At 39.2% G+C, this 26,370-nt stretch overlaps 3 long non-coding RNA genes across 9 annotated transcripts in view; 2 read left to right on the forward strand and 1 right to left on the reverse strand.

Moving 5' to 3' along the window:
* The first annotated feature begins 623 nt into the window (after positions 1-623).
* LOC121880563 lies at positions 624-2,714 on the forward strand. The gene is made up of 3 exons (XR_006091602.1): positions 624-694; positions 780-843; positions 943-2,714. It is a non-coding gene; the product is annotated as an uncharacterized LOC121880563 (long non-coding RNA).
* Positions 2,715-12,570: 9,856 nt separating this feature from the next.
* LOC121880560 overlaps positions 12,571-26,370 on the forward strand; it is a 38,671-nt gene continuing 24,871 nt past the window's right edge. For 4 of the 7 annotated variants that reach the window (XR_006091595.1, XR_006091600.1, XR_006091596.1 and 1 more), the window contains exons 1-6: positions 12,571-13,414; positions 16,755-17,549; positions 18,047-18,263; positions 18,422-18,476; positions 18,630-19,632; positions 19,810-20,039. This is a non-coding gene — a long non-coding RNA (uncharacterized LOC121880560). The remainder of the gene's footprint in view (positions 13,415-16,754; positions 17,550-18,046; positions 18,264-18,421; positions 18,477-18,629; positions 19,633-19,809; positions 20,040-26,370) is intronic. The other 3 variants (XR_006091598.1, XR_006091597.1, XR_006091599.1) reach the window with 3 other exon arrangements.
* LOC121880561 lies at positions 21,317-24,048 on the reverse strand. The gene is made up of 3 exons (XR_006091601.1): positions 23,697-24,048; positions 21,624-22,234; positions 21,317-21,405 (listed from the first exon to the last, which is right to left on the reverse strand). It is a non-coding gene; the product is annotated as an uncharacterized LOC121880561 (long non-coding RNA).

Here is a 26,370-nt window from a genome sequence, read left to right on the forward strand (position 1 = left end):
CTACTTCTGACATAATGTTGTTTCAGAGCCAAGTCTGCTCTAAAGATGTTTGTTACAGTTCAACATGTTTATTTCATTTGCCATGGAGTTGCTGAAATTACATTCATTCTTCTACATTTCCATATGAGAACTGACTCAGCTCAGATCCTTGAAAGCTTTAAAAACACAACCTTATTGGCATGAAGCATGTATGCCTTATTCTTTTAGCTAGATTCGATTTCAATTCTATAATTTCAGCTCTATAAAAATATAAAATCATTCCTTTACATTAGTTATGCAACTGACAACTGGATTATGTGGTTGTCATTCATTTGCTCTTTGTGTTTTTAATGTTGGAGTTGCTTCATATGTCGATATGCAGACAGAAAAGATCCAGAACGCTGCTGTAATGTTTCACTGACAATCTACTAGATTTCTGGTGTAAGTCTACTTGTGAATGTGTGAAAAGCAGTTTGTAGATATTGAATGTCTAGGCTATGTGTCATAGGTAGACTTTCAGCCTAGTAATGCCACCATCTCAGGTTTCCCTCTCAATGGAAGCTCCACCCTCTGCCTCTCTCACTGGCACGCACACACCTGGAGACTATAATTGTCTCATTAAGAGGTGATATATATAGGTAGCACTCAGGATTTCACTCTTGATGCATTTTGTCCAGTGTGGATAGGGAACAGGCTAATCCTGGATACCTGGAAGGTATGTTTAAAGCGGACCTTGTTGTAACCTTGGTGAACACTTTTTAAAAAGACTTTTATTAATAAGTTTTACCTTTCTACTACAGGCACTTTTAGCAACCTGTTGCCCAAGCCCTGTAGGCTGGATAATCTATTTTGAAGGTTTTGAAGGTTGTTTGAGATAAACAATGCAGTAACCTGTAAGTTATTTAGTAAGCTTTGTAGGCCTACTATATGTACCAACTGGCTTTCAAATTTTTGTCATTCTAGGGTTGTCACAGCCACTGCTGTTTTTCCTGTGTGCTACTGTGCTGCTATCTGTGCCTTGATTTTGTACATGGATTCATACTAGACCTGGGTGGATGGGCCATGGAAATGTTGGTGCCAACTGCTGGGGTTTGCTAATGTTTTTGCAGGTTTTTTTCATGAGGTTTTTTGCATGATCTGAACTCAGCCCTCTTACTTTTTTCCCCTTTTTACTAGTGTTACTACCAGACAAACAGGGTACTGTTGGTGCCCCGCTCCTCTTCACTGAATGTGGTGGTATGAACACTGTCAACTTGGTCTCTATTGTGTGGTTTTGTTGTGTTTAGGTGACGGTGCAATTTTGTGTGTGTAGTGGTGTCCGGGCATCCTGGTAGCACTTCGGTAACCCCCTATATGTCTGGCTCATACAGATTCTTAAGTGTTTTACAACTGACAGATTTTATCTTTTCCTCTAGCGTCTGTTGGCATTAACATTTTGTTCTTGTTTTAAGGACTGTTTGTGCTTTTATCATGTTATAATGAACAAATTGCCCTAAACCTGATTTTTTTTCTTATGACTTATGATCAATAAATTGCCCATCCAGAGTCAAAATCCACATATTATTTTGTTACCACTATGTGTGGGGAACCCATGTCAACCTTTAGTTTTCCTGGGGATTCTAACCCCAGGTGGCGTTGTTCAAACTTGAGGCCCACTAGCTTCATTACTTTGCCTCTGTTACATATGATTAATCTTTGGGTTGGAATCATTGTTAGAAATAGAGTCATGTCGGGGGTTGTGGTCAGGGTAAAGTCAGGATTAAGATTACATGATCTGTAGTTGGCTACAACATGTGACCAATTCACCCCCTTTTTTTTTAGCCTCCTTAGACTGTGTGGTATGTTTTAGAATTGTTTATTGATTACCTTATCTTTTTGGCCTCACTCCTTGCCATATTTCTGTTCTTTTAATCCCATACAACCCATGAGTAGCTAAAGTTGTGAAACACCTGCCAGAGAAAATAAGATTGGCTGAGTCAGAATCATGTAATTCTCCTCTTACAACGTAACTTAAATCAGAGTTTACTAGACTTATCTTACTTGATTATACTTGAACTGTCTCTTTATTTCTTTTATCTTCCTTAACTGGAATTGTTTGTACTGGCATTTGATTTACTCATTTAATTCTGGTCCAGTTAATGTCTTTTGTTTGTTGATTAAACCTGTACTTAGTAACCTGTGTTTTGAAAAAAAGATTATATCATCATTTACCTGTACAGTTTAGCAGACTGCAAGTGGAGTGTTGCCATTCCTCTAATAGCTACTAGAAAACAGATCGACTGTACCACAAGTGTGATTGAATAAATTAAGTATGCAGTTGTTACGTAGATGAGTTAAAGTCAAGATCCATGACTTCAAATCTGACAGCAAGTGTTGTTCCAATGTTGGCCTGTTGATGTCCCACCTTCCCCAGTTTTACTGTTTGAACATCAGCTGTGCTGTGACTTACCTGTTAATCATGTTTAACTGAATAACTAATTGTCAAAATGATCAAATTTCTCTGAAACTCAGTCAAAGTCATATTGTGTGAAACTTGGTGATGGGGAAAAAAGCACCTTTTTAAATCTGACCAGTCAAACGGCAACGTGATTGTCATTTTTACCACTAGTAAGACTAGAGTCTACTAGTATGCAAGTGTCATGGCCCCACTGTTCTTTCAAACATCAATAGCTCCCTGGTAGCTGGCCATGTTCCGTCATCTATCAAACATGCAGTTGTCCAGCCACTATTAAAAAAAAAAAAAAACCCCTAGATTCTTCAGTCCTTAACAGTTACAGACCAATTTCCAAACTAACTTCTTTTTGAAATCCTTGAAAATGTCGTTTTTAACCAGCTGTTGTCTTACCTGGCTCAAAACTGCATTTTTGAAAATTCCCATCTGGTTTCAGGGCTCTTCACAGTACTGAATCTGTATTACTGGGAGTAACAAATTACCTCTTTCTTGCTGCTGCTTCAAGTAACTGCTCTACTCTCCTGCTTTTAGCTATAAGTGCGGGGGCGGGGGTTTCCAATTCTGCCTTAAAGGTAATTCATTAGCCAAGTTTCCATCCAAATGTTGCACAAAAAAGACTCTGAATCAATGCATGTTTCCATCTGCTCCTGTTATAAGAATCTTATGAATTGGTGCATTTAAAAAAAAAAAAAAAAAAAAAAAAAGTTGGCGACACCAACTCTCCAGTTGGGTGCCATTAAATCTTTGCAGAAGAGGGTGCAACAAAATGATGTACTGTATTTAAAAGAATGCTACTCCAACCTCAAGTAATGGAAGACCATGTGGAAAACGTGATGAAAATCATAGCATTTATGTTTGTTGAATGTATATGAAATTCATACATGCATGTATGGATTTGAGGAACATTACAATCTCCTAATTGGTCTGCTCAGATCTAATTTTTCTGCTTCAGCCAAGTGTAAAAACTTCTTTTGCAATATTTTGACTTTTATTCAAATTCCAGCATTTCCACTAGTAATGTGCAAAAACTCAAAATGCACATAAAAACAGGTGGATGGAAATGCACTTACAGTCTCAATTGGTAACTCCTCTTCAACCTCAGCCTCTATCTCCTGTGGGATCCCCAAAGGTTCTATACTTGGTTCAATCCTCTTCTCCATCTATATGCTCCCATTAGGTCACATCATTCAAAAACATAACCATTTTTTTCCCCTGTTATGCAGATGATACACAGATCTACCTCCCGCTAGAGCCTAATAACTACAACAAGCTAATTGACCCTAATTACCTGTCACTTTCAGGACATAAAATCCTGAATGGCTGCAAACATTCTCCAGCTCAATGATAATAAATCATATTGCAATTAACTACAACATCTAAGCATGAGTTCTCCTCATCTTGGCACTCCCCTTTTGTGAAATCCCACCTGCAAAAAAAACCTTGGAGTCTTTTGATTACAGCATTTAAGTTCTACAAACAAATCAATCAGGGAATTAAATCAAGTTTCATTCACTGTCTCCAAACTCGGATCAATTCTCTGCACCTCTGACCTGGAGAAAGTCATCCATGTCTTCATATCCACCCACCTGCAACTTTTTTTTATTTTAGTATCACTTTGTCCTCTTTACCCCATCTTCAACTAGTTCAGAATGCTGCAGCAAAAGAATTAAGAAAGTCAAAAAAGGGATCACATTACTCACACTCCCTATAGTTAAATTCAAAATCCTGTTGTCTACAAAGTGTTAAATGGTCTTGCCCCTGCTTACATTACAGAATTCATGTCCCCATGTCACATTGTCGAAGACCTAAGATCTTCTGACTGAAAACTCCTGTCTGTTCAAAAACCTACAGGATGGGGCCTCCTCTATAGCTATTCTCTTCCTCCCTCTCTGCTGTTCTATTGAGGTTTTCATGAGTCAATTTACACTAAAATGCACTTCATGTTGGTCTTTTTCTTTGCCTAACCAACCAGGTATTTCTTCTGAAGTCTGTGTAGGTGCATGTCTCTATGTGCATCATGTGGTTTTATTATCATTATTGCTCTCTATAATAATGTCTCCTTAACTCTTCTTTTAACTCTTCTCTTATTTTTTTCTCTTTAGTGTTTGTTTTCTTTCCTTGTTCTGTTTTTCTTTCTGCGTGCTATAAAGCAGTTTGTATCAACTGTGTTGTGTGTAAAATGCTTTATAAATAGAGCTGAGTTGAGTTGTTTGTAAGATTTAATTGTGATTTGGTCAATTTGTGGGCAAAATAGCAAATAGCAAGGTTTTGTAGGAAATTAAAAACAACTGTGCAAAAAGAAATTAAAACCTGTTTGTGTCATGTACTGGCTTTGAGTTAAGGAATCAGAGGAAAACACACTGATTCTGTGCTATGGTTTGAAATTTATTTGCTGCCATGTTGCTTGTTATAGCACTACCATCTCGCCAATCAGTTTTAGTGGGAGAGAAACTGAAACTATTCACCAAATGGGCCTGATAATTTTTGAGGCAATCGAAAGAGAAAGGGGGAAAGAAGCAAATCAAAACAAAACCGTTCCAGCACAGGCCCCACTTTGTTTCAGCAGGGGCAGAATGAGGTGAGATCAGGGCGTTTGGATGACTCACAGTAAAGATATTGAGGTTGACAGTTTATATTGTAAGTCGTTAGAGACAGAAATTCAGGGAATACAAAAATAAGGCAGACAATGAAGCAACAATACACAGCCATTGATCTACAGTTTTTTCCACTTTTAATAATTTGTCTTCTCTAGGGTTTGCTTTTCAGTGACTAATTACTGGCAGTAAATGCTGACCTGAAAAGCTGTATTGTCACCAGTTTTTTTTTTGTGTGGCCCATCTCCACCAATTAATCCCAAACCAACCCCCGCAGCACATGTGGCATCGTGGTGTGATCTAGCTGTCATATCAAAACACAAAGCTCATAGCTAACCTGCCAAGACAGTGAGCAGAGAGATGAAAAATCTACCGTAACTGCTCCAGTCCATGTGCTTACTGAGGCCAGGGTTCAAAGCGAGGGCTTAATGTAATTCTCTAGCACAACAGGATTTGTGTTAGTCCCAGAAGGGTCAGTGAGGTTAAGAGCCGCTAAGTAGTAGTGTTTAAATCCTTCCTAAGCTTAGCCACCACAATGCAGGGCCCCCCACACTCCTCTGGACTCATTTCACCTCGGGGTGTGGTTTGGACAACTGGGAAGCCAAAGGGGAAGGTTACAGTGTCTGCACGTGCAAGCCAATTCTTCCTCAAGCATTGCGAGATATGTTAAATGACATATCACACATTTGAGAGTGGTTGGTTAGGTGTTGGTGGTTTGGTTTTGACTTAATTGTTTAGGCAAGCTTGTTTACTAGAGCTCCAGTTTCAAGGGTCATATCAGGTTACACAGACTCCCTGGGTTTAACTGTGTCACTGGCTAATGTGACTTTTCTATCCACAGTATAGCTAATTTGACTTGAAAAGGGATGAGATCTTTTTACAACTGTGAAAAGATATCAAAAAACAACTCTTCATCAAAGAATCACAAGAAGTGACAGCCAAGCCTAATAGCACATAGAAATTAGTTAGAAAATGTTTTTAGGGCCAACATTCCCTTTATTTTTCCAAATAAGAACCAGGTGATGTTTGTTGTAATTAAGCACAGATTCACTCAAGATGTTGGGCAGATTTCATTGCACATTGGCATCAGCCATGACAGGCATAATCGCTGAGGTATGGTGACCTGGTTACGGATCTGCACCTTCAGGTCAGAGGAGAAGGCGTCACCATGCATTAGCAGGAATCACTTAGAACTTGACATAATGCCCAACTGCACAAGATGAAATGAAAATGAGTCAGTGGTAAGGCTCCACAAATACAAACTGTGAGAAAAAAGTGGAAATCCATGTTCAGACAAGCAGGGATTATTCTTTTATCCAAAATGTTCTATGCACATATTTAGTAAAAACAGTGTGGCTCTAGAGATGACAATGTTGGTCACTGGGGCGGTTGGTCTTCATCGCCTGACAGTTTGATCCAGAGTGAATTATTTTTGTTACAAACATTCATGATCCCCAAAGGGGTTGCAATTTGGTGATATCCTGAGTTTTCATCCAGTGTCACCAACACATTTTCCATGTGTGCAAAGCTACAGTTCATAATTTCTCTAAAACTTATGACCACATTCCAGTAGGTGTCTGTGACACTGAAACTCAGAGCTATGTCCTAAAACGTTCTGAATACCACATGTGGGTCATTCAAATAGAGTTTTCTCATGAATACCATAGCCACACTTAAGGCAGTTACAGCTGACCAAGTACTATTTAGAATAATGAAAGAGCTGAGCCTCACAAGCTGAGCCTATGATGTTCTCTCCTCTGAAACTTCACATTATAAACTTAACATATTGGTAAGTATGGCATTAAAATCTCTAAGGATAGTAAAGTGTCTCTCCAGCCTTGCTTGTAAGGCTTTCTGGTGTGTTCTGGGCATTAAAGCCTCATGAGGCTGCGTCCAAGACTTTTGGTCTTGTATACTTAAGTAATATATATATACTGAGATACAGTTGCTTAAATGTGCATATGTTGCTATGATTTCACATCAAAGTGTACATTTATTAAACGGTAGATAAAGTGTCCATTTTCAGACAGGAGAACACTTGTTCGTTGCAAAGAACTTTTTAGAATCCTGGTCTAAAGTGCATCCCCTATGGTGGTGATTGTTTACCCAGTGCAGATTTACCTTGGATGAACCAAAGTATTTGGCTGCGGGTAGACGTGGGAGAGACAGAAAGAGAGAGAGGGAGAGAGAGAGAGAGAGAGAGAGAGAGAGAGAGAGAGAGAGAGGCAGAGGCAGAGAGAGCAGTGTGAGCAATCTGAGCAGGCTGAGCAGCAAGAGGTTGATTTATAATTAGAGTGAATGTCTGTTCAATACCCCTGCTGTTCTGGTGATGGCTCCATTGCATAGAGAGGCAGCTTTGCTGCTGTGAACTTAATTTGAATTCTGAAGCACAACACATCTTCCAGCGTTTACGGATAGCCATGCATGTCTCAGATAATGAAGACTTTGAAAAAGATTTTCATTTTTTTCATCCTGGTTGTGACAGTCACTTGAAGCCCTATCAAATATCAAAATTAACTTGTCTAAAAGTATTTAAATTGGATATCTGGCATAGATTTATAAGAACAGACTGTTGGAGTATGTTGGAGTGTTGTGAAAACTTGTACAATTACCATGGTTGGAAATGTTGATTTGTTGGATCACACAAGCTGACAGTGCCAATAATGTCAAGATTTCGGTATATAGTACATTTGCCTCCATGGATGTCATTTTCACTATATAACAACAACAACAAGGTGAAAGAACTTTCCACTGCAATACTAGATGGCCCATCATTAATGCTGAGAGTTACAAATTTGAGTTAATCCTCTTCCATTGGTAAGACAACAATATAGCACACAAAATCTAAATTAATTACCAAGGAACAAATTAGGAATGAATCTGGAACAGCTAACAACTAATCCCTGTGTATCTCTGAATCAAAAATATGTGTAAGGAAACAGCCAGCAGACTAACCCAGGATGTTCTTACTTCTTCTTGCTTAAAGAGATCCTTTCCTAACATGCTTCCATTATCTAAAGTTCATTTGAGGCCTCAGTAGTTTGCGTTTATCAAATCAAGTGGGATCTTCCAAAGATATGGTCTTTTTAGCACAGAATTCCCTCTTTGTTTCCCCCCAGGCAGTATTTCTGCACTGAGAAGCTGTAGAGAAATAGTTACACAAAGGGGGAATTTTGTACTAAAAGACAGGTTTTGGATGAAACCCATTTATTTGTCTAACTCCAAAAGCTAAGGCCTCACACTGACACAATTCTCTCTCATGCATGTCAAGAGATTGCAGTTACACTACTCACCAAAGTCAGTAGGATTTAACATCTAGGGAACATGCATGTCTGTACAAAATTGAATGCCAGTCCATCCAATAGCTGTCAAGATATCTCAGTCTCGACTACAGTGGTGGGCAGACCAACCAAACAAACCTGTACTGCCATCCATAGAGCCATTAAGCTTGCATGATTAAAAACATACCTATACAGTATATTTACAACCGTCACAGTTAAACAAATTGCAGCAGAGTTGATACAACATATAAGTACTGTATAAAGTGCGGCTTTTGGTATAATCACTGTTTTCATCCTTATCCAATTTGCACATTTATACATAAGGTATCAATAATGGTAATGATGATGGTGTGGACATTAAACAAGCACACCTGGAGCCACAATGAGTATACAGGTTTTTGCTCGCAGCGTCATATTCAACAGCTTTCTAAGAACATGCTGAATTTTATTAGGAGTTTACTGCCAAATGTGCTCACCACTTTGACATTAACACACAGACCAACAATGACGAGCTACATGCTATGCTGTAGAGAGAATACTCTCATGAATTCTTGCAGTCTCTATACCACCCAAGAGGCTTGTTTGTCTGTTACATGCAAACGTTTTCTGAGCGAGTGTGAACTGCCAGTCATAGTTAAGAAGACAGAACAGCTAACGCATGTACCTGTTTGCGTTGGGGCAAGACTACAACGTATAAACAATGGAGATTATGATCTCTCTTATTATGGATGTGGGAGTTTCATCTGTACTGCCTGAAGAGTTTTCCTCAAAGATGTAAACTTTTAATAACTACACACAAGACTAAAAATAAAGATGGTTGGTGATGGATGAACTTTTCCATTCTTCCCATGATTAGCCTCAAATCTGACTCAAATCTCCAGGATATTTGGCTCATAAAAGTAAATGGTACCCTTTTGCACCTAATAAAAGACACAGATCAGCCCACATCCTCATATTAACTTAAATTTCTCAGTATGTCACGCCATGTAGGATGTGGATGTATATAATTTGACAAACATGGTCATTACTGAGGTGTCAGTATGAACATCTTTCCTGCTCATTAACTTGATAATTAAAGCTCAAGCCATTAACTTCCCACATTAAAGCAATATTCTTAAAGCAGTATGAATTAACAATGCACATCTGTATGTTTGGCACATAGTTGCCTTGTAAAGTTTGCAGACTTCCATATGATCACAGATTTTAACAGTTCTGATCGGTGGCCATTAGTAATTTTCAAATCCATTCTCCTACAACATTCTGTTTTATCTCACATTGGAAAGTAACGGAGGAGATGTTAGAGGGGCCGAGAACAGAACATGTGCAGTAACTCAAACATGTAAACCATATGGGGAGATCAGCGAGAGACATGAATGCAATAAAAGAGGAAATGTCAGGAAAAACAGCTTGCCTGTGGGAGGAGTGCAAGCCAGATAATCATTAGTCAGTGTTAGTCAGTGTGTTCATCTACAGAAAATGTTCTACTTCTTTTTTATTATCTAAACAGATTAGATAATAGAAAAGATATAGCTATGTTTATAATTTCTCTTTGATAAAAACTACTTTGAGTTGTTGTCATCAAATTGATTAAATGCATGCAGAAAGCTTCACCAGCATTTTAATAATATAACACTATTCCCACGATGAAGGTCAGAATTAGTGTTGGGGATAAGACTGGAGCCTTTGATGTCAATCACAGCAACTGACGCACAAATAAATATAAATAAAAATAAATAATTTCTCAGAATAAAAATTTTATATCCTTTCCGGTTAAAATTGCACTGCACAATTCTGCATGCTAGCATCTCAAACTAGAGATGCAACCATTTTTTTCCTCACATTGTACGGATTCCGATAACTCAACTCAAAGTATCTGCAGACACTGATTCCTGCTGTGATAACAGTGCTCTCTTTTTCCCAAATTTAAATCTGTGTACCTGCATGGAGCTAATTTACAGCATTTTCACGTAGGATAACATGAGGGCAGGCTTTGTGATGGCACTAAAAACCCAGCGAGTCAGCTGCCCGTTGGGACCTTAGACTGTATATAAAGATGGACGACATGACAGCTCCCTAAAAGTGAAGCCAAAACATCCCAATTGCCTCCTGGTGGCTGACTGCAGTGTAGGTCATAAGTTCCGCCCCTCCATATTAGTGGATTGGACATGGGCCAAACTAAAAAATCAAAGTACATGTCAAACAACTTTTCCCCAAATATGGTGTCTGTCATTTTAAGTAGTTATTATCACGCTGATGATTGTTCAAGTGCTCCTTTTTCTGATATGTTTGTTTTTAATTAGTTATTTGACAATATAAAAAGGGGGTGTGTCATAATTATTGACAGCTGTGACTTTATATACAGTCTATGGTCGGGACTCATAGCAGAAACACAAAATTTTATAATGATATTGATGAATAAACTGTATTTAATACAATATTATAAATACAATACTTGATCCACTTAATCAAGTCGGTATCAGCACCAATACTGATCTGATTGATCAGATTTGTGCATCCTTATCTCAAACCTTTATACCTTTATTGTTGTTAGTATTGATTTTGTTGCTGGAATAGTTAATTGAAACATGCTTATCTATAGACCCATAAAATGTAATGAGTCCTGACGTGGCTGAGTGGAGTGTGGTTTGCAACATGCCCCATATCATTTCAGTCCATTTTGCAGTTAAATTTGATGGTAAAAATAAAAGCATTAACAAAACATGTTTGATCTTATACATTTAAGAAAATTAGTGTTGAGAGCCCGTGACACATATGTTCACAAATGCATCTTTTCGTCTATGATTGTTTTTAAAAGGCTTTTCTTCTATATTGCTGTACTATGCAGCAAAGTGCTTCACAATCTACTTAGTCTTCTTTTCTGTGAGGCGATGTTCTTTAGTTATATGATTACAAGAACGTTTCCATACAAGGACATATTCAGTAAACACCACCATTACAACATTCCACATACTATATACCATAATGATTCATATAACATTCAGCCTGTGTCTAGTATGTTAAACGACAAACATCAATGAAACTAATCTAAATATTGACGCTGTAAAGCTGTTTCAAAGTGGACATTTCATGAGTTCTCCTCCCTGTTTCTCCAAACAGTTCACTCTTCCAGGCAGTAAATCAAGCATAAATAAAGTGTTAGGTTTGCTGATGGCACAGAAAAGTTCAGTCACCATTCAGCTCATCATTAGAATGGACATATATATGTCATATATACATGTATACATATATATATGATCTAAACCACTATGAATGCAATATGAGGGTTGGTGTAATAAATGCTGTAAAAAAACAATCCATCCTGAAAGCCAAAATGTCTTGTTCATGTGAGAGGTCAGAACTGGGTCTTTTTGTGAAACTGTCTGCCAGTTAGTGTATAAAGTGGTTAAAAATGCCCATCACACATTTTGAAACTGTAACACACATTAGGCCTTGTATATCTCCTTACTCCTCAAGCTCTAATACAGGGCTATTCAATTGGCGGCCCTGGAGCTGCGTCTGCTTTAAAGAAATGTTAAATTAGCCTAGTTAAAGGGGCCATATTATGAAAAACTCACTTTTTCAGTGCTTGTGCATATGTATTTGGGTCTCTGGTGTGCCTACTAACACACAAACTGTGAAATAAGACCACCCAGTCAGTTTGGTGTGGGCAATCCATTCAGATTTGATGCCCCTTCTTACATCACATGGGGCGAAGCTAAGCTAAGAGCGAAAAATTTGCCTGTGTCATGGGGCTGGACTGGGGGACAGAGCCTCTGCTTGCTGACAGATGGCTGCTGAGCCCTGGTGAATTCTGTAGGAGAGAGCCAGCCGGGGAGCAGAGCTGAGTCAGTCACTGTTGCTCCTGCTGTCTTCTGGAGGAATAAACACCCAATTCTGCTCTTATCCGGAGCAGTTTACCGGTGGGAGGAGTTTGTATTTTAAACCTCTGGGATTACGTGGATTTATCCTCAGTCTCTCGTTTATTGATCGTTGTGGTATTTTGACCAATGCAGGTCAGATACATTTTATTAAGACCCCAGGGTACTGTGTTAACTTGTGGAAAAGGGTCATAATATGGCCTCTTTAAAAAATATAAAATAACCAACGTTTATCATATTTGTATGATCCTATGTCACAATTATTTCCCACACTGTTTGTCCTACCTCACTGAGTCACAATTACCCCTGTTTGTTCCGGACCAAACAACGTAAAAAAAAGTCATCCCGGCTGACACATGCTCCACTCTCCGCTCTCCACTCTCTGCTCCCCATGTGCTCTTCTTGGCGCCTGTGGTCCTGTTCTTGCTAGCATGTTAGCCTGGTTAGTTAGGCAAAATGTCTCTTTCTACTTTACAATTGACTCAGAAAACAGGCAATTCAACAATGAATGGACATAGAAGTATTTGTTTATATCTCTCTGTGCGAGGCCCATGTGTTTACTCTGCAACAAGTGCATCCGTGTAAAGAATATAACTTGAGAAGGCATTTTCAGGCAACCCATGCTAACTTCAGGGGCTAACCTCATGTTATGAGCAAAGACATCACTACCTGTTTTGGGCTTTTACAGAAGAAGAGAGAGCTACATCAGCATCACTATGTGTAGCATGGATATTAGGCAAAAAGAGTGTGTAGAGTATATGCTTGCATCAATCAAGGGGTGGTTACAGATGAGAAAACCTGCAACAGCTTGATTGATTCGATCAAGAAAATTCCATTATTATATATAATTTCAACCACAAGGAGAGTAGAGGCACTTGCATCGGAAATCTTCAAGACTCTTTTGGACAAACTGAGGAAGGCAGAGGTGATGAATAAACTGACAACAGCGATGTAGCACAGCTGTGCCTCTATGTTAGATTCTTTGATGGCAAATGCTTTCGGGAGGATGTTCTTGGACTAATTCCTTTGGACAGACACACGACTGATGAGATAATATCAAATTAAGCTGTCTCATTCTTTGAGGAGAACAAGTTGGATTTGGAACGTATTAACATGCTGGTAACGGATGGTGTGCCCGTGATGGTTGGAGGGGATTGGCAGTTGTGGCTCCACAGCTGAGATCACCACATTGCCTTATCTACCAAAGCCTCTTGTGTGCCAAACTAAGTGGTGAGTTAAAAAAGACCATTGACTCTGTCATTGCAATTATTAACTTTATTTGTCATACCTCCAGCTTACAGTGCTGCCTTTTCCACCAGTTGTTGTCAGGCATGTCAGCTCAATATAATGATTTGCTCATCCACATGACATGATGGCTTAGCAAAGGAAACGCATTCAAACGATTTTGTGAACAGAGAGAGGAGATCCTGGCTTTTCTCCGTAATTCAAAGCAGAAAAAAGCCCACACTTTTCTGTCTAATGGAAAATGGTGAGTTTTCCGCTGCTGTTTGCTTTCTGAGCGATGTTTTCCATCACTTGAACCGACTCAACATGGAGCTGCAGGGCAGAGATAAAACAGTCACGCAACTTGTGGAGAGACTTCATGCATTTCAAAGAAAGCTCACACTTTTTTCTGCTGATCTATGTCCAGGCAAAATGCTCCACTTCCCCACATTGCGCAAATCGCAAGCATGCCTATAAATCACTGAGGTGATGACGGGATTTATAGACTCACTGAAAACCAACTTTGCCACTAGGTTTGACAATTTCAGTATCCCCACTGAAGTGATGAGATTTGTGAAGGACCCTCTCTGTGTGAATGTTGAGGGAGAGTTTGCATTGAAAGCAAAGGAGCTGGTAACGTCATTGAATGAGGCGTCTTTACAACTCGAACTCATTGACATTCAGTCATCAGATGACCTGCGACAGTCATTCCAGCTGGCAGGTTCTGAAAAGTTCTGGACACATGAAGTCAGCCACTAGAAATTCCCTCATTCAAGGGATCTTGCGCTTTTTATCCTCACAATGTTTGGCTCAACTTACACATGCGAATCGTCATTCTCACACATGAATGCCATTAAAACTAATAATGGCGCATACCTCACTGCCCAGCATCTGCACCACTGTATGTGTATTCCACTGACAACCTGACTTCACCTCTCTCTCGAAATATCAATATAGAAATAATTTGCCTCGATAAAATACAATGCACTGATATATTGTTATAATTCCTTTCAATATCATCCCATGCACTCATGTTTTGTTTTTGTTGGCACAGTTGTGTGCACTTGAGAGGATGTTGTCTGTTAGATAAATGAGTGGAATTCTAAATGTCTGTATATTACTCACCTTGACTGATTTCTGAACATGGTGCATAGGCTATTGCCATTTGAATGTAGAAATGCCTTGGGCCTATGTGTCTTGATACAGTACAATGCACTATGATGTTGTTATGCATTTACAAAATACAATATATGCACTCCTATGTTGTTGTTGAACTTTACTGTATCTGTAGCTGTTAATGTGATTACTCAAATTTCAAGCCATATTTCTCAGCTTACAAAATTATTATTCATTATTTATTGCCGAATCATATTGACTCATGTTTTCTCGCAGCCCGGTAGCTAATGCTGCAGGGCCCAAAACAATGGGAGGCAAACCACAGGAATAATCAACTAATCATTTCAGCACTGTTGTAAATTTTAAAATCTATCAGATTGTTCTTTAAATGCAAAGATCTATCCTGCCGAGTGTTCGCAGTAAGGGACTCTAGTGATGTCTGGCAAAGATAGACAGTAGATCAAAGAAGACAACAGTGACATTAGTTCAATCCTGATTTCAGCTCAGCAACGCTTTTATTTAAGAAGTGGGAGAATGCTGCAGAAAGTGTTACTTACTTACTCCAGGTTCTAATTATCTCAGGACAGGTTTGAAAAAGTCTGTTTTGGAACTGTGCTCTTTGTCTTATTTATTTCATGTTTTGCAGAAGTCGTTACACAGTACATTTCATGCATCTCTGTTGAGGATTTAGTCATTATAATAAAACCAAACTAAACTGTCAATATAATATAATTAAAAACTCATCTCAGTGTCTTAAAGCTTGGGAAGGTAATTTATTTTAGAAGCATTTTTTGTTATATTTGTTGAAATTCTCTTTACATCCCAACAGCAATCAATAAATCAAATGCTCTGACCAAAAATAAGAAGAAAAAAATCCGGTATCAGTGGCTGTCGTAAGCCCATCCAGTCATTTCATTTGGCCCACACGATATTATTGGATGGCCTACCTTCCTGTCTATCTACCTACCTACTTACCTGCCTACCTGCGCATTCTGCCCATGCACTCATTGCACATGACCTCACACAAGTCTCACACAAGGCTAGGCAGACATATTGCTAAAGCTACGAGCTAGTCGCACAGGAATGGCAGAAAAAATGCAGCCAAAATTTCCAGTTACACCTATACCTACAACAGACTTGCACTGCTGAACAAAACAAAAAAGAAAGACAGAAGTAGAAAAGGCTATGACCAAAAAGAGGTTGGATAAAGCAAGAGGTCAAACCAGAGTCAATATGACTTCAACAATAGCGAGAACTGACGAAGTTGAAGGGCCTGAAAAGTAATGCCATGATTGCTGTATTTCTGTTGGACAAGTAATTATCTGGTTTGTTTTGTTTTGGGGGGGAATTTGTTATTTTCCTGAATTATGTAGCTAACGTAGTTAGCTACTTATGTTGCTTCCTTATATATATTAGCCCAACGTTAACATTAGCTATGCTGTAGGTGTAAACTAATAGACTATATAGCTATGTTTCCTACCTGGTATCTAATCTGTGTAAATGTTCGCCAGTGTCTGCTTTGTAGTTGTGAGTAAGTGTAATTTGATGGTATTTATCTTAGTCTATATGGGCTTTGAACAGGATGTTTTACAAATGTGGTGATGTAGCCTATTGGTGTGTTTTTGTAGTTATGGATTCATCAACTTCCACACCTTCGAAGCAGAGACCACCACCTCCCACTGTTTCCACCATTTTTTTGGAGTCTCTCTCCAACTGCTGAGTGTAACTTGATGCGGATAGGAACATGGCTTAGACCACTGTTCTCTTTGATGGGCAATATTCATATATATATATGCATCTTTCTTTCATGTCTAGCTTGTTTGTTTTACATACATGCTCCTTGGCAGAGATACATTAGAAAAAAATAGCAAATTTTCATCAGCTGTGCCACTATCATGTTTCCAGTACTGATTCTAAAAGTCATATGCCTACCAATTGAGACCATCTCTGCCATTAGTAAAATATTTTTGAAATTACTTTGATTCGTGATTGACTTTGTCAGCCGGCCACAGAAGAATATGGGAAACACTGTCCATAACTGCTGCACCAATCAACCCTCTCAAATAATTACTTTCCACCCATCAAACCTGCTTCCCATCAACTGCCCAACACAAGACTTCTATTTCTATGTAGCAACAGTCCTGTGTTGTTTCCTTGAGAGAATGAGGAACAATTTTATGTCCTGCTCACAGATTCAGATGTTATTCTGTAATTCTTATCATTTTTGCAGAGATGATGACTTCTCAGTAGCTGGAGTTGAGGAGTTGGACAACAACAGCACTTAGGAGACAACTATTCAGTAATTGGATGCAAGGTATGGTAATTGTAGTGACATTTTTTTGTTCAAATTATTTCCAAAGTACAAATTTGAAATTAAGTCTTGGTCCCTGCATTACCTCAGCAACATGTGGTGATGTAACATGATGTAACATACTGCTCTCTGGCAACAACTATGCAGAGATATATCATTCCTATTCAAATTCATGAATATGGGCATGGTGGAGAGGTTTTCTTTCTTCAGGATCCAGGACTCCTACTGTGTGGACACTATAAAGGACTTCCGGAATGAAAAGAGAGCTGAAATCATCACCCAGCTTCAGACCAAAGGCTGATTTATGGAATATCGCTCAACACTTTTGATAAGCATTTTCAATTTATGCTCAGGAAAAAGGTGTCAGGTCATCTCCATGGTAACCAGGCACCATCCTCCAGTCAGTTGGTTTAGTTACGTTATATCATCCTGACTGCTTAAACAAGGACGTTGTAAGTTATCTAAAGTTACAGACCAAAATATCAATAAGGAAATTCAGTGAAAACTACATTCTCCATGGTGACATTAGTAACACTACCCAGTCACATTGTGTGACAAAATATACGGTGTCCACGACATAATAAAATTCTCTAGGTGTGCGACATGAAAGGAAAGTGACACAGCGACACTTTTTTCTGGCAAAAATACGTCACTTATCAAAAGTGTCGAGCGACCAACCATAAATCAGACTTAAAGGGCCTGTTGTTACCCTGGGTGAGTTTGACATACACACACACACACACACACACACACACACACACACACACACACACACAACTATACACCATATAATAGAACTGTATTTTGTTGTTTTATTTGAGACAGTATTAGCAGCGCAGATGCATGGTGATACAAAGACCAAACACAACAAATCTACAAAAAAAAGTTCAGTACAGACATAAAACCCTAGGGTAAAAGTAGAAATCAAATGCAACAAAATGTGCACAAAATGTCAATACTTTGTTTATTGAGGGTAGGCTTCATTCAGACTCAGTTGATTGTGAACTGATGCCAGGCTACTTTGGCTTTTGTGTATGATTTTTGAAGAGATGTTGACAGTACATTCAATGAGGTTTTTATTTGTGATATGAAGCGCTACAGTGACCTCAGTGTTGTTTCATCCAGTTGGAGTAGCATAAAATGACATATTTAGCTCATTACTGAAAAGTGTAGTTACCCTTTTTGCTTTCTTTTCTCATTTCTATTCAAAGGAGATGCTCAGATACACAGTCCTGTGTTCTGTGTGCAATATTGCACATACACTGCCATGGACAATGAGTCCAAATAGATCATCTCCATGGTCAGCACTGACAAGCAAAAGACACTGAGGAACTTCTTGTCATGGAGAAGGAGGGCCTCATGCGTACCTTTTGAGACGCTCTGTCAAAATTTGCACAGATGCTCATACCCAAATATCAGCACTCTTCAGTAAGTGGATTTATTGTAGTTTTCTTTAGGGGTTGGTGCAGCAATCCAACTTTCTGCATCAAGTCCCAGACCACATTCATCACTTACATTATTCTTGAGATTGTTTTGGATTATTACATAGCATATTATGTGTTCCATGATTTGTTTTTGTCATCCAGACAAATGGAAATGCAAAGACAGTGAAGTCCACCACACCCTGGACATCTGGCAAAGGTCCAAAAACTTGGATAGAAAAATTCATGCAATAAGTTCATGATAGATAGATAGATAGATAGATAGATAGATAGATAGATAGATAGATACATCAACCCTCTTGTCATAAACCTACTTGACGTTCCATCAAAATGAATTTTGTTCAATGTCCAGGCAGGGCAGCAAAAGGGGCGCTCCATTCTACAGATGTGGAATAAAGACATCTGCAACCACTTCTGGCTTTGCTGTGAGACTGCAGATAACTATGAAGAGTTATGAAGTATTACAGAAATTTATCTTTTGTAATGTTTCTCTTCAGTGTTGATATTTAGACACCAAGCCAAAAAGATTATTGAAGCTTTTATTTGAATTCAGTCAGTCCCTCATCCCTCACTATGATTTATAGAGTAATGTAATTACTGATGTACTAGGCCTTTAGTGTACGCCTCAGTGTCAAATGCTGTATTTATGTGACTAGTCGTACCAAAAGGTTTCATATAAAATAATGCTTTGGACAAAATATTACTTTAAAAACCTCAAATGAAAATGCTTGGTAGACCTTGGCCAACGGGTTGGACCCTTTTGCTGACTCGTGATCGTGCTCACCTGTGATTTGTGCAAACTGGGTTTGATTTCTTGCTGCCCTCAGAATTCACAGGACATGTGGATTGGAGTCCTGCACCACGTCACAGGAGAGCATGTGTGGGCCCTTGGTGCCTGTCGCTATGGCCCCTTGGTGGAAATCAGAGAAAAGGAGTGGACTCAGAAGGGCACACTGGAGACTGAAAGAACTTATTCTTGATGCACACTGGCTAAAGGACGTCCACAAGCATCTGCTTTTAATGTATATATCAGCATAGGTCTATGTTAAACTCACTACATAGGTCTATGTTCCACGTACTGTTTTCCCCTATGTAAATATTTCACTGCAATTTTGATTTGATGTTGCTATGCCTTGAATCATGTAACCAGAACAGAAATCAATTGTATATTGTTTCCACTGTGCTCTCAAGTCAACTGCAGGATTGGAGTCCTTCCACAATCACATACTTATGTGGGCAAGCAAGCGCTTCAACCTCTCCCCACCTGTATATGCAGCTTAGACCATGGCGGCTGGCCTGGACTACAATCATCACATTCACAGACCAGCCAAGAAAAAAGCTGATGGCTCAATTCAGTATGTTGTATTATAAGTATACCTATGCGTTTTAGTCAATAAACTTATAGGTGCTGAGTCAATAGTATGACAAATACAGCTACATTTTTCTGTTTATGTACAAGAACAAAATGCAAGGTACTTATTTAATGTGTTGATGGGTTTTTATGTGGAAATGCAAACTATTGTGCAATGTAGGGTAATAAGAACGTTGTACAACAAGAAGTCCGAGAAGTAGAGCCTGTACACACTGAAGGTGGAGAAGGACAACAGCTACATCGCAGACCTCCCAAACGCTATCCTGCAGCAAAGGTTGTTTGCTACTGAGGGGATGCCATGGAGCAGAGTCAGGAGGCCTGATGTGTTCTGAGGTGTCCCTGCCCCAGCCACCCAGGAGCTATTGCAGATGCAAGTCAGCAGAGGGCTAGGTGAGTTGGCTTACGATACTGTAGCTTGAGCATGAAGTGGCAACATACTTGTGTGCAAAAGCTAGTTTAAAATCCATATGGCTCTGTTGTAAAGAATTCCAAAGTGTAGACATTTATGCCAGGTTCCACATACCATTTTCAGGTCTGTTTTACAGATTCTGAACCTCAGAACTACTTATGATCTACAATAGTTATCTAAGTGAAGTCATGGCACAAGCATATGAAATGTGTGGCTTTGTTGCCAAATACAGATATTGCAAGAAATCACTGATTGTGAAACTATGCAAATGACTCTGAAACTGAAACTCGCTAACTCTAAAATAGCTAGGGCTGCTAACTATCAAATGACTGTAAATGGCAAAATGAATACGCAAATTTAATATAACACAGGCCTACACCTATTTCAGGCCAATTTTAAATATGGCCAAATAATACTTGGCTCCCACAATAGGTATGACTTTGAAAACTGTTGTGAATGTTTGTCACTGCATAAAATGCAGCCAAAGTTGTAGTAGTCTTATTCTTTGAAAGTAATGTGGGTTTCTTTGAAATGCAGTAATTACTGTCAGATATGTGATTGTAATACTCTTTCTAAAGGACAATCACAGCCAAAACAGTAGAAGATTGCCACAGCACCCATATGATGTCAAATGCACAGCCTGACCTGTTTGTCAACACTGACTGACTGTTTATACTATACGTGTAAAGAAAAGGCATTTATCATTTTTAAGATTTTATTCAAACAAGTGATAACAGGTTGTGCAGAACAAAAAATAATTAAAATCTACTTTGTATTATTGTCTACACCCTCCTGGGGATAGAAAAAGGAAAACAAATAAAATCTGTGATATACATATGTTCAACCACTCAATGTAAATATTGGTATTGTATTTTGCATGAGGATCTGGATAACGGTCATGTTTTTTCTAGCCATAGCAGCTGGGTGTAACTGCTCTATGACCCTGCCCCAGTGCTCCATATTGTCACACGACAAATTATCTGTATGCTGCATAACAGAACTGTCCGTTACTCTCCCCTGTGTCTGGAAGATCAGCCACTGCCCTGATATCATTCCAGATCCATCTGGCAAGGTGCAGGACCCCCTCCTGCAAAATATAGGTTTCCATATGTGGCAGCTTGGAAACACAGGAGTCATGATGTTGCCCACAGCACTTTCTTTCCACATCTGTGGGCATTTCTCTGCACTTCTGGCAGACACACCAAATGGGTTGACCTGTAACAGGAGGGCCCGGTGGAGGAGCATCTGCTGAAGTGGAGAATATCAAAGATCAGGCTTGGGTCACGTGTCAGGCAGAGCTCCAACACTTGATGTGATTTGTTCCAAGCTCAGTCCTCAAATTCTGGCCTGTAAAGCAATAGATCATCAACATGATTAGATATTTTCATTGAACAGAGCTTTATTGTCCTCTAAGAGGACTTGTGTGTCCACAGTGCATGCCAGGTCAACATGCATACACAGACACCATGAATGAGCATCATATCCACAGACTAAGACAAAGAGTTGTAGTTATTGGTGGTGTTGATGTCAGAAAAATATCAAAAGTAATGTGCTACTATAGATACATGCTCATCTGTAATCCTTTGAGGTTATATATTATATATTATCTTGTCCAAGAACATCTGCTCCTTGGCCTGTCGCACTCCGATCTCCCCGTCCTCTGCCTCCACTTCCTCGGACCCTGCTGGTTGCCCTCCCTCTCACAAAACCTCCTCTGCTTCATCCTCGACCCCAAGCCTGTCCTCTTTGACCAGATGATGTGCTTGGCTCTGGAGTGTACTCATAATCAGAGCCAACAATGCTCTCATTGTGGAAGCTCTAACATGCAAAACAACGTATTGTTATGACCTGGCTCAAGTGGCCACAACAAAAGGGAAACACACCATGTCAATGTTTAACAAAATATAATTTATTAAATCAAATTAAACAAATTAACTAAATATTTACAATATGGGGCTTGGATGTCAGTATAATCAGTAGTGTAGTGTGCATGAGTGGAAGATGTGTGTGTGGGTGTTGTACGGTGCATAAAAGCAAAAGAACTAAAGCAACATAACCAAATCGAAAAGGCGTCGGTGGGGAAGAGTGAGAGCTGGCGCAGCGGCCAAATGCCAGAGAGTCAGCCAGAGGCTGAGCTGTGCTGCAGCCCAGAATTAAATAACCTGCTGATGATTACCTGCAAAACAAAGCAGACAACCAGGTAAATTACACAGCAAACACAGCACACAACAGATGACATGTTATGAGTAAAATACAAAATTCAGGTTTGTCAATGTGTCACTGATGGTAACAGAAAAAAATAACCAGGTAGCTAGGTAAGTACTGCAGCTGTTTTGTCTGCAGACATTATGGAAGAAATGCACTGAACGTTTAAAATAAACACTCAAAACAAACTTTGGCTGTGTACTACTGCTAACCTTGTTGATGTTTTTAGCTTTGCTTGATATCTAACCTTACTGCAGCCAACTGTTGTTAGCTAGCCAGCAATAAGTTACTGCATCAAACTCGATTTCCCAATACTAATATGCTAGCTTTGACAGCTGTGAGTACTAATAATAACAACCGTGTTTGTTGTTTACATTCTATATGATAATGTTAGGTGTTTTTTTACATGTGAATGAGACATGAGGGAGTTGGATATGGTTAGCGATGACAACAGTGCGCTACACTCTTCTCCCTAATGCTCTCTTATGGACTCGTCCTCAGGAACACCCAGGTGTCTCTTAGGAGCACAACAACAAGCGGAAACACCTCCCAAAGCTCTATTTCTGGAATAAATGATAGAAATCATTGTACAAAATAACAGAGACCTGCATGACACAACGTTTGACTTTTTGAGCCACCCATTTGGTAATTATACATGGAAATTTGTTTACCGTATACAGTAGAGTAGGTTTGGGTTCTAATAACTGATATGATTGATGATTAGATTAGTCAGTTTATATAGAGTTGATATTTGACATCTAGGCTCTGGCCTCACATGAGCATACATAGCAAATACTGGGGAGTGCTGATAATAGGATTAAGGTTGGCATTGGCAAGATTGCCGCTGAGTGTAGTGGCAACACAGATGTAATGTGACATTAAGAACAGTAAAGTAAGCTGATCATGAACCCACTGTTTTGAGTGAAACATTTCTCTAGTGCATAACTGAGCATGGTGTTTGGAAAATGTGCGAAGGTGATTACTTCTCCAGTACAAGGAAAATAAATCAAACAAATCAAACCATAAAACAAATATGAGAAATATGTATGGGCTGAGCAAGATACCAGTCATGTTTACATTCCTGAAGCATTTTACATAACCAAACCTAAGTCTACAGAGCCAAAACAACAGCAACAGACCTGAGGAGAAGAGTGCCAATTCAGTCCTTAACAGTACAAAAGTGAAATATCACAACTAAGCTAATTAGCAGCATGAAAGTATCATTAATTGCGCCAAGGAAAAACAGCCAACAGAAAAATAAGCTCAAACACCAAGAGACACTAGCTAATTCACAATACCATAACAAATAAATGAGCCAGCAGCCTCATAGCTAACTGATATTGTTGAGCAAAAACAACAACAAAGTCTGACTGAAGACAGCCAAGACATCTCCTCACAACAACACACACCTAAGCAAAACTAACAAGACTCACCTAGCTTGGTTGAAGTGAAGCAGCGATCCCTGGCACCTCCGCGGATGCAGGAAGAGCCAAGCCGCCGACAGCAGGGAAGGAAAACTCCTGCTTGAAGTGGAGTTTGAGGTTGACAACCCATGTGAGAAACTATGAAGGAAGTGAGACATAAAAACGGGAGCAGGAGAGCACCAACGCGAATATTACCGCCACAAAACAGTAACGTTAGCTACTGAAGCTGCATTAACAAACAGTTGACAGGTGAGCTATGAGTGGACAGAGTCCACGCTAAAGAATTGACAGAGCGGTGGCAGTTCAAATTGCCCGCCATATTGAGAAGTATGTGACAGCTAGCTAGCAGAAAGTCAGCATGGAAGAAGTATTCAGATCTTTTACTTACAGGACCAGTAGGTAGGATTTAGTGGCATCTAGCAGTGAGGTTGCAGATTGCAACCAACTAAATACCACTCCCCCTCCCCCTACCCTTCCAAACGTGTAGGAGAACCTACGGTGGCCACAAAAAACGTGAAAGGCCCTCTCTATAGCCAATGATTGCTTTGTCCATTCTGGGCTACTGTAGAAACATGGCGGGCTCCGTGGAAGAGGACCCGCTCCCCATGTAGATAAAAAGGGCTCATTCTAATGTAATGTAAACACAATGATTCTTATTTTCAGGTGATTATACACTAAAACTTACTTATGTATATATTCCATTTTGCCAAGACTGTTCTACTAGATGCCACTATATACTACACACTGCACCTTTAAGTAAAAGCAATGGTGGAAAGTAACTAAGTACATCTGAGGTACTTGTACTTAACTTGAATATTTCCATTTTATGCTACTTTATACTTCCAATCCACTACATTACAGGGAAATATTGTACTTTCTACTCAACTACATTTATTTGACACTAATTACTTTTCAGATTAAGATTTTAGACAATAGATAATATGACAAGCTTTTAAAATACAACACATTTTGGAACATTAAACCAGTGGTTTCCAACCTTTTTGGCTTTTGACATGTTACAAAAAGCAGCGTGTAGTCAGAGTCACATTCCAGATGTCTTGAGTCCAGAGTTGTTAACAGCTCCACCAAATAGTGATTTTTCCCTCTAAACTTCTCACATGGTTTCATTTCAATAAATGTTCAAATGACCAAATATTTCACAAAAACCAAAGATTAGAGAAAAGTCCAAAAACTGAAAACAGATTTGTGTATCAGAACTTTGTTTTTTCTTCTTTCCTCTCCCATTAATCATCTCACGACCCTTCAGATTTATCTGTTGACCCTTTGGAGTGGCCCGACCCCTAGGTTGGGAACCACTGGACTAAACTAGCTAACTGTATATGAAGTAGTTCAAACTAGCTCCACTTCCAGCAGCTACAACAGTAACATTCTGCTTACACACTGATGCTTCAGTATTAATAATCTAATGATGTCATATATAATAATATATCAGTCAGGGGGACCAAACGAGTACTTTTACTTTAATACTAATGTGTAAAGCATTTTGCCGCTACTTTGTACTTCTGTTACAAGACTGACTGGCAGTTCGGTTCCTGGCGTGTCTAGGGCAAGTTCATTCCCTAACATACTGTGTGTGTTTGGAAGAGAAGGCTGGCTGGCAGTGGGTTGTGTGGGGCTTACTTCCAGTCAACAACAGCGGTTAGCTCCAATTGAGAGCTCCCCACGAGCAGCCAGCCCAGACAGCGTCAGTAGTTTGTTTGTTGGTGGTGGCTGGTCCAAAACTAAACAAAGCTGGAGGTAGTCGGCTTTCAGTTCTCAAGGCCAAAGACAAAAGTTGCTCTGGTGTTGGGTCTCTCACTCTCACGGTCGTTCACGGTTGTTCATCGCCAAAATCACTTCTGGACACGGCTACCCAGAAGCCTTACCACACCTGGGCCACCGGGTTAATTGATGTCTCATCCACTACCAGCCAGCCAAAAGGAAAGAAAGAACTAAGACTACTAAAGAGCATACTGCTCAACTTAACATTTTTACTAAAGTAGGACTTTTCATGCAGGACTTTTACTTGTAATTGAGTATTTTTACATTACTGAATTCATACTTTTACTTAAGTAAAGGGTCTGAATACGTCTTCCACCACTGCGTAAAAGCAAAACCTCAACAAAAAAACAATCAATTACAAGTAACAGTCCTGCATTCAAAATCTTATTTAAGTAAAACATATTGTATACATATTGTCAGCAAAATGTAGCCTATTTAAAGTATCAAAAGTAAAAGTACTCATTATGCAAAATGGCCCAATTTAGAGTGTTATATTTATCATACACGTTACATTTATATTTACAGAAAGAACTGTATGATAAATTTTATTATCTGACATTGACATGCATCAGGATGCATTAGCGTTTGCACTACAAAAGACGTGGTCAAACGCGTCCCACACCACCTTGGCAAGTGGTTTGAGTGATCGGATCACAATGTGTCTTATAGTCCCTTTACACCTTGCATTAAAATATGTCTCATATCCATATTGTATTTATATATGATTTAACCTGATATGATTTAACCTGACTTGATATTTATATGTGTCTCCAGTTTCCACATTCAGATCCGATTGACATCCAATCACTCTGTCCAGCTCAAACAACCGAACATCACATCCTCCTCTCGTTTGCGCGGGGTCCAAAAAAACAAAACAAATTTTTAAAAAGTAGCCATCCAT

This window comes from Thunnus maccoyii, chromosome 16 (assembly GCF_910596095.1).
Source record: "Thunnus maccoyii chromosome 16, fThuMac1.1, whole genome shotgun sequence".
Lineage (NCBI taxonomy): Eukaryota > Metazoa > Chordata > Actinopteri > Scombriformes > Scombridae > Thunnus > Thunnus maccoyii.